The sequence below is a fragment of the Octopus bimaculoides genome, chromosome 19 (assembly GCF_001194135.2).
Source record: "Octopus bimaculoides isolate UCB-OBI-ISO-001 chromosome 19, ASM119413v2, whole genome shotgun sequence".
Taxonomy (NCBI): domain Eukaryota; kingdom Metazoa; phylum Mollusca; class Cephalopoda; order Octopoda; family Octopodidae; genus Octopus; species Octopus bimaculoides.
The window spans coordinates 36,141,320-36,150,400 of NC_068999.1; the positions used below are offsets into that span (position 1 = coordinate 36,141,320).

The 9,081-nt window shown below is 36.5% G+C and overlaps 1 protein-coding gene across 1 annotated transcript in view; it reads right to left on the reverse strand.

The window, feature by feature from the left end:
• The window catches only part of LOC106876634 (delta and Notch-like epidermal growth factor-related receptor), a 557,360-nt gene that overhangs the window by 260,117 nt on the left and 288,162 nt on the right, over positions 1-9,081 (reverse strand). The window lies entirely within an intron of this gene.

Sequence of the window (9,081 nt, forward strand, 5' to 3'; positions counted from 1 at the left end):
ATCATAATTATCATCATCATCATCATTGTCATGTCATCATAATTATCATCATCATCATCATTGTCATGTCATCATAATTATCATCATCATCATCATCATAACTATTACCATCATCGTCGCCATCATCATCATCATCAGCATCAGCAGCTGCAGCATCATCATCAGCATCATATTATATCATAGTATCATTACCATGTCAGAGAGAAGCAGATACTATCAAAAGTCACCAGATTACGAATATACGAAGCCCAATACTACACTAGCTACATACATCATCAGCGTGACATGGTGACCTCAACTCAAGATGAACACCAGATGTCCTTGCAGATGGGTCCTAATTAGAATTTTCTTCAGGTCACGTTGCCCGTCCCACTCAAAATGTCCCTGAATAAGCTTTATTTAAGGCTGATGAACGAAATGTCCATTGTTTCCAGAGGTGAATTATTCAAACCTTAAACAATTTATCTCAACACATGATGCCTCCCCACTACTCTTACTCGTGATCAGAGAGGTACATATAATCAGCCATTAATAGATATGCACAAATGGGTAAAGTGAAACAGCTGAAAACCGATTCTGTGTTATGGAGCAGAATATTTGCTGCAGTCCATCTTTTAGACAAAACATATACTTGCTAACATTTCCAATCAGTTAAGATCAGGAGTCATGAGAGCTATTGTCTGGCATGGCATCAGGGCATTTTTATTATTATCATTATCATTTTCCGATTCAATTGCATTTTATTTCAACTTCTGACCGGGTCTCAACCACAGACCTAAGGCACGTATATATTAGACGGAAAGGAACCTTCTAAGAACGTGGGCGATTGATGTCAACACAATTTTTGAATTTCATAGATTGTTGTTTTCCCACGGATTTGGTCAAAAATTTGTCAGTAACTTCCTTGATCACTTCTGAGGCACCTACAACAACAGGGATGGTATTGGTTTTTAATTGCCACGTCCTAGATATTGCAACCTCAAGGCCCTGATATTTCAACAGTTTTACAAATTCTTTTGCTGAAATGTGTCTATAAATAGGTAGTCATATCAATTAACAGATATGTTTTTTTAAAGTTTTTGACGACGATGCTTCGCAGGACTTTCTGTTCCGGAGGAAAGTTGCTGTTACCTATGGGACGCATCTGTCTGTCGTCCGAGTTTGTAGTGATTATCGCACCGCCGTCATCCTTCAATCGGGCAGGCAAGGCAGTTTTCCTTTGCCTGGTGACTGTGACGAAAGAGATTGTTTGATGGACAAAGCTGAAAGGCATGAGGGAAGATACATTCCTCTTTGGTAGAGCTCTCATTGACCTGTTCAAGTTTCACTTGAAAAGGAAATTGAGAGTGGGGAGGGAAATGCTGCCTTCGAGTGACTAGCAAGAGTTCTGGTACCTTTCTAAGTGTAGACCTGTGAGTCGGAGAGAAAGAATTGTTGAGGGCACTTGCTCCTGGGGTTTCAGGGAAATCTCGGACAGTGGGGTTCCTCGACTATCCCTAGATACCTTCCTGTACTAGGTAGGCCACCTCTCTATCATCCTTCCGCCACTTCTGTTTTATTATTTTTAAAACCTTTGTATGCTGTGCACATGTCCCATCTTTTTCAGTGTATATTGTGTGTACTTTCTTTTTTATCATATCATTATATATAAACCTCCACACGCCTGTCTTTGTATTGTCCCCATCATCCTTCGCCCATGTGGCAAATAAATGAAATCATCATGATTATTATTATTATTATTATTATTATTATTATTATTATTATTATTATTATTATTATTATTATTATTATTATTCAGTAGTCTTATTTTTATCATGAGTTTTCACTGTACTACTGATCGCAGCTCTGTGTACCGAGGATATGTGCTAGGGTTTGTTGCAACGCTCTTATTTTTACTGTATTGAAAGGGTTTTACGTAGGATGTGTGCGGTGCCTAGTAGTGTTATTTTCGGTATATATACTTGTTGGTCCTGGTGGTTTTGTAACGTATTTGTCTGGATTCTTTTTTTTTTTGTCATACCTAATGCGCCTACTATTAATGGAATTGTTTGTTTTTAGACTCCACATTCGAATTACCTCTATTTCCAGGTCTTTGTATTTTGAAAGTGTCTCCGTTTCTTTTAGAGAAACATTATCATCAATTGGTATTGATACATCTATTAGAAAGCACATTTTTTCTTGATGATCTCTGACCACTATAATCGGCCAATTGGCCTTAATTTCCCTATCTGTGTGTATTGGCATAGCCCATAATATGGTTGCCTTCTCATTTATTGTGACGTTTTCTGGCTTGTGCCTATACCATCTTTTTCTGTTGTTATTCTATAGTATTTGCATAGCTTCCAGTGTATATAGATCCCAACTCAATCGTATCTGTGAATATATTCCTTCTGAGCCGGGATTGGGCAGCCAGAGACAATATGTTTTATTGTTTCTTCTCCATCTCTACATATTCTGCATTTACTTGTTATGTTTCTTTTCATTATATGATTTTGGTAATTTCTGTTGAGAAGGCTTTGATAATGCACTGCAGTTAAAAATCCTTCAGTCTCTGCTTTGAGTCCTGAGCTTCTCAGCCATTGTTGGGATTTGCTTTGTCTATTTCTTTTCTGTTTAGTTTTACCCAGTATTTGTCATGAAGGGCCTTTTCTTGCATTCGTTTTATCGTGATTGCCGTTCCAGTTTTAGATTGGATTCCAGTTTTTTTACAGCTTTTGTAGTTTCATTTTTGTTTTCTTTATAGTTGTTAGGTACTATGACTTCTTTTTTGTATTTGTTAGATTCTTTAAAGGCTGAAAACAGCTTTTTGTTTTGTTCGTGTTTTGTGGCTATTTGTATTAGTTTTAATTGCTTCTTAAGTAGGTATTTCTGTAGTCCAAATGGTGGTCATTTTGTAACAGTTTTCTAGCTGTATAAGGCCTCTACTACCTTCAATACGTTGTATTATAATAATAATAATAATAATAATAATAATAATAATAATAATAATAATAATAATAATAATAATAATTATAATTATTATTATTATTATTATTATTATTATTATTATTATTATTATTATTATTATTATTATTATTATTATCATTAAGGCGGCGAGCTGGCAGAACTGTTAGTGCGCCGGATAATACCCTTAAGGACATTTCGTCCTTTTTTGCGTTATGATCTCAAATTCCGCTCAAATTGACTCTGCTTTTCATCCAGAAAGGATGATTTCTCTACTGCACGGTGTGGATCAAACATATTCTCCTTCAAACAAATTGTCCAGCTTTAACCAAAACCCTTAGATAGAAAGTACTACGATATATTTTTTTCTGGATTTGAACCTATTGTTCCGATAATAACTGATACGACTTCTATTTTTGTTACCGCAAATCGCCATGTTCTTGATATTTTAACTATTAATTCAGCATATTTCGATGATTTTTCTAATTCAATGTCTGCAATATTTTTGTGTGAAGTAATTGCAACCTCTGCTACGAGGTATATTTTTCTTTCCAAGTCATTAGTAATGATATTTGGTCTATGGTGTTCAATTGTTCTGTCTGTCAGACGTTAAAATCACATGAAATGTGTAGTTTATGAGGTTCATTTGCAACCCTTTTTTTTTTCCTGGAATACGATTTTGCCATTCGTCTGATGTGTTACATCCCAACATTTTACACAGTAACCTGTGCAAATTGAGACTGACCTTATCATGCTGCAGCTTGTAGTCTTTCTCAGCTAATATTTTACAATCTGCAATATGTCCAATATTTCCCGCTTGCACATTACATAGAAGATATTTAGTTGCAGAAGCGATGCAATAAATATTCCTATTCACTGAATTATTATTTAGTGTTTGATCTTGAGAAGTTACAAATAAGGTTTCTATTTCTCTCTTTAAATTTCCAATCTCAAGTCATAACGATGTTAGGCTTGGCTTTTATCACTCTATCATTGTATACTGCTGTGTCCCAGTGGATGATGATATCGTTGTTACCATTTAACTTGTTTTGCTGATAATGATCCTTTCTACTTTTGGCACAAGGTTTGAAATGCTTTGAGGGAGGGGGCTCTTCGATTACATTGTCTCACAGAGCTCAACTGGCACTTATTTCATCGGCCCCGAAAGGATAAAAGGTGAAATCGACCTCGGTGGAATTTGAATTCAGATTGTAGAGACGAACAGAAGACCTCTCCGTGTACTAAACATTCAAGCAACTCCCTGACTTTGACTTGATGATACTAACACTTCTCGGAAATCTTGATATTGTAGCATTGGTGGTGGCAGTGGTGGTGGTGGTGGTGGTGGTCTCGGTGGTTGTGGTGTTGGTGGTTGCATCGTTTCAGATCACTTCCCCTTAGTCACTTCCAGATGTTGGTCTTGTCTTTATATTCCTAAAAGTGTGTCGTAAGGTGCTCAGTACCCTGTACTAGTCGGACAATATTTCAAGAACCAGGGGTAAATAACAATAATGATGTCATCGGGAATACACTAGGCGCGGTGACGTGAGTGAATTGGTTGGCCTGTTCCGGCGGACTTTGATCCGGAGACTAATATGCATAACTTGCAGAAATCCTTAGTCTGGCACTGCTACAGAGGAAAATTACGATTCGAAATAAAATTCATTGGTATGGAAGTGCCACTCGTTGAGACTGCACGAGTTGTGCGCAGACCCACAAAGCTATAGTGAACAAACTGGTGTAGTTCCGAGCATTGTTGACGTGTGGAGTTATGTTGAATAGTTGTTATCGTGTATAGGACAGATATGGTTAACGATCGAGTCCATCGTAAAGACCGCCCAATTTTAATAAGGCTAAGCGAGAAGTTTTCTTTTGCAAGATGGCTATGTCGAAACAAGTTGGGTACCTGATGTGACTGAACAATTTGCGATCAAACGCCTTCTTTGGTTAATACTTCACCGTCTTTATCAAGTTCCACTTAGAAAAGAAAGTGAGAATAAACATAGATGTGCTCTTCTCCTGTAAATTTATCCGAAGGTGAGTTACTGTAAAGTTCATTTTGCTGAAAACTGTAGATCATAATTTCTCAACTGCTCGAGCACTCAGTGGTCGTAGTGAAGTTTGAGATATGAACTTCAGCAGGAAGACTTCATCATTAATCTATTCGTATATTTTGGAAACTATATTTTACTTTCCACTTCATTTTTCACCACATTTTACCACCATCAGTAAATGACTTTATGTAAACCACCATAAAAAATGTAATCCCTGTCTCGCTCTCTGTAATCACCTACACTGACATCTGGAACTCATGTGGTAAATGAAAGGAATCACCTTCATCACCAGCATCACCACCATTATCAGCATCGTTTTCTTCTCCTCCTTCACTCCCTCTCCTCCTCCTACCCCTCATCAACATCATCATCATCATCATCATCAGTATTATTATTATTATTATTTTTATTATTATTATTATTATTATTATTATTATTATTATTATTATTATTATTATTGTGATTATTATTATTATTATTATTATTATTATTACTATTATTATTATTATTATTATTATTATTATTATTATTATTATTATTATTATTATTATTATTATTTGGGCTTATCTACAATGGACGTGTTTTACGAGCTCCTCAGCTAATGAAAAATTCATCGGATTATATGCTAAAACTGCATGGATATTTTATTTACACTGCTCATGAAGAGATAAGCTTCTTATTAGTAATATTTTTGCCGTTAAAAAAAATGTTTTTAATTCAATAATAAAAAAAAAAACAATACGTTTTGACCGTAGGATTTAAAACATGATCACGAGGAAAATATACGCGTTTAAAGTAATTTCAGCTGGAAAATATTAACGACACAAAAACCATCTTCTTTTATCTCTTGTCGTTTACTTGTTTCAGTTATTTGACTGTGGCCATGCTGGGGCTCCACTTTGAAGAATTTTTAGTCGAATGAATGCACCTAGTACTTATATTTTTTAAAGCCTGGTACTTAATCTACCGGTTTCTCTTGCCGACACCCTAAATTACGAGGACGTAAACACACTAACACCGGTTGCCAAGCGGTGGTGAAGAACAAACACAAGAACAACGACACACACACATATGTATATATGCATATAGGAAGGGCTTCTTTCAGTTTCCGCCTATCAAATCCACTCACAAGGCTCTGGTCGACCCGAAGCCATAGTAGAATATACTTGCCCAAGATTCCGCGCAGTGGGACTGAACCCGGATCAGTATGGTTGAGAAAATAACTTCTTACCACACAGTCACACCTGTGCCCTATACGCATTATATTACAAACCTCGTTTGATATTACACAGAATGAAATCCAAATTTTACAGGCAGATAAATGTTTTACCGTGCCACAATGTTAACCAAACTTCAATAATAAAATAACGCGAATGTTGGTACAAGGCCAGAAGCTTCGGGGGCGCGCTAAGACGATTACATCAAAACCCAGTGATCAACAGGGACTTATTTCACCGACCCCCTAAAAGATGAACGGCAAAGTCGACCTCGGTGGAATTTGAACTCATGACATAAAAATGCTGTTAAACATTATGTCTGACATGCTCACCGCTATTTCAAGAGAAAATATGAAAAACTTTCCATTTGCATGTTTTACCAGCATTAAGGAAATTTTAGATATAAGTAGCGTGGTACCACTTTGTGGCGAAAAAAACCTTTTTTACTCCAGATTTTTATTCTAAAAGCAAGGATGGTGTAAATTAGCTAGCCTCTACTTTCCAAATGAGCTACGGATTTTTCAGTTGCACTAAAAAAAAAACGTTTATAAGAGCCCTGATCAATATTTGGAAACATGTGGTTTCCAACAAGCAGGAGAGGATCTATCTGATGATCTGTCAGATTTTCCAGTATGAAATCAAGACTTTAAGCCGAGTTGGGTCACCACACATCTGTCCACAGTTTTATACCACAATACAAGGGTCAACAATATACAATTCAGAGGCATCAGCAGCGACATTGAACAAACGTCGTAGTGCATATGGATAAGTAGCGAGAGCAGAGATGAGTAACAACAATATGTGATCGACAGAAATCTGTACGGACATATATCCTAATGACACTGCAAAAAACACAGAGGCATTCTGGGACTCTACGAATATATGTCTCAATGAGCACCCAAAAACCAAAAGGCTATTTTTGTGCTCCCCTGTGAGGGCGGACGTAAACATGATGGGACATGGGCACAAGGCAGAATACCTAGATGCTACCCCTGTTGCAGCAAAAAACTATTTGACTGTTTACTTTTCTGAGGATCTCAAACAGCAGATGAGTTAAAACAGCAAACAGAATCAGAATCAGGATTGGATATGTTGTGTCGACGCCCCCAAACGAAGAAGTAGGATCGCCCAAGATATATAAATAGAGGTAATCTAGCCGTGGTAGAGGGTGAAGTAGCTGACGAGTAGCTGTCGTGTAACGGTTGAGTAAAGATCATCCGAAGGTGCTAGATACCAGTAGCTTGAGACGTAACAGGATATATCTTCAAATCGTCAGATTTCAGAGAATTATCATGCGTCACAGCATGGTGGAAAATTTCATCTCATTTTCACAACCAGAATCCGGCGAGCAGGTGTTTCTTCCATTGACCACAAATATTGTATTATTCCATCATTTAATTACAATGTGGAGAACTCGGAGAAGGAACAGGACAACATGCTGTCGGAGGTGTGCAGAAAGAGAAACAAAAAAAAAGACAGAACTCGCGAAAAGCAAAGTCTACGGCTTGTTTACGAAGGAATAGTATCCGTGGAAAACCTTAGGATATGAATGTTACGATTGTACGAATGAAACGCCAGTTCAATTGAGCTAGGTACTAAATCAGAGTTGACAGGTGCATAAAGGAATATTGCTAGGAGTTTTAACCAGTGCTCTAACGACTCTGCTAAACTATCATTCTAACATCTGTTGCTATATTCACAATATCTAGAAACAAAAGAACATTCATTAAAACGTCGAAATCATAATCCAGAGAGATTCCAAGAAATAGAGAGGGAGAGACAAAGGAAAAGTAACGTGGACACACACGCAACACACACACACACACACACACACACACACACACACACACACACACACACACACACACACATAGACCCGCAGAAAGAGGAATTTGATTCTATAGCTCTTAAATTGAAAATGTTCAGAAATGTGGTAAAATTTGGTAAGCTGAATGGGGTGTATTGTTTATTGAAGCATAGTACTTCAGTCTCCGCAAAGGCTAGCAACACACCAAATTCTGGCTGCATTTACAAATATATTGACTAGTAGGCATCTTTACGAATTTCAGTAGCAAAAATAATGGATTTTGCCAGTGAAAAACTCAAGTTTGAATCAATGGATTCATTGTGTTAAGAAATTATGCTAAGAGCAAAGTTTTAATGCTTTACTTAGACCATATTCTATTTCTTTTTATTCTATTCATAAATCTTCTGCTGCAGAACTCAGTAATAAACTGTCAAATATGAAAATAAATCCTATAAGCCTCCTAATTCTATAGTTAAGATTTTTGTACTCCTAGGTATTTCAGGTATTTCTTCACCCGAAAAGAATACAGAGGAAACGAAAAGAAACGAGCTTAAAATCTTGATAACTTTACTATTTGTTCTTTCTTCATTTTGGACTATAAACAGTACACAAAAAGAGTGCTAAAAAGAGTATACAGAACGAGTGTATATTGAGTCTGAAATAGCCGTTGCAATAGGATTGGAAAAGAGAGCTCGTATCATCAGAGTAAGATCTTTAAACTGAATTGACAATATGTATATGCTGTAACTTTAAAATTGTAGACAAAATGTTTAAAGCAATGCTATTCCTCAAAAAGAAGAAGCATGCATCATCGGATAAGGATGATTAAATACAGAAAAAGAGCGGTGGTGGGGTGTATATTTAGATAGTATAACGTATATTCAGAACAGGAAGCTGCGAGAAGCGATGAAGTGGCGGACTGGTTCTCTAGCTTCAAATAAATTATTGAAATCTCTATTATATGTTGCATAAGCTGCATTGACTACTATTTCTTTTTATGCCTCCCGCATACACTGTTATATATATGTATATATATATATATATATATATATATATATAT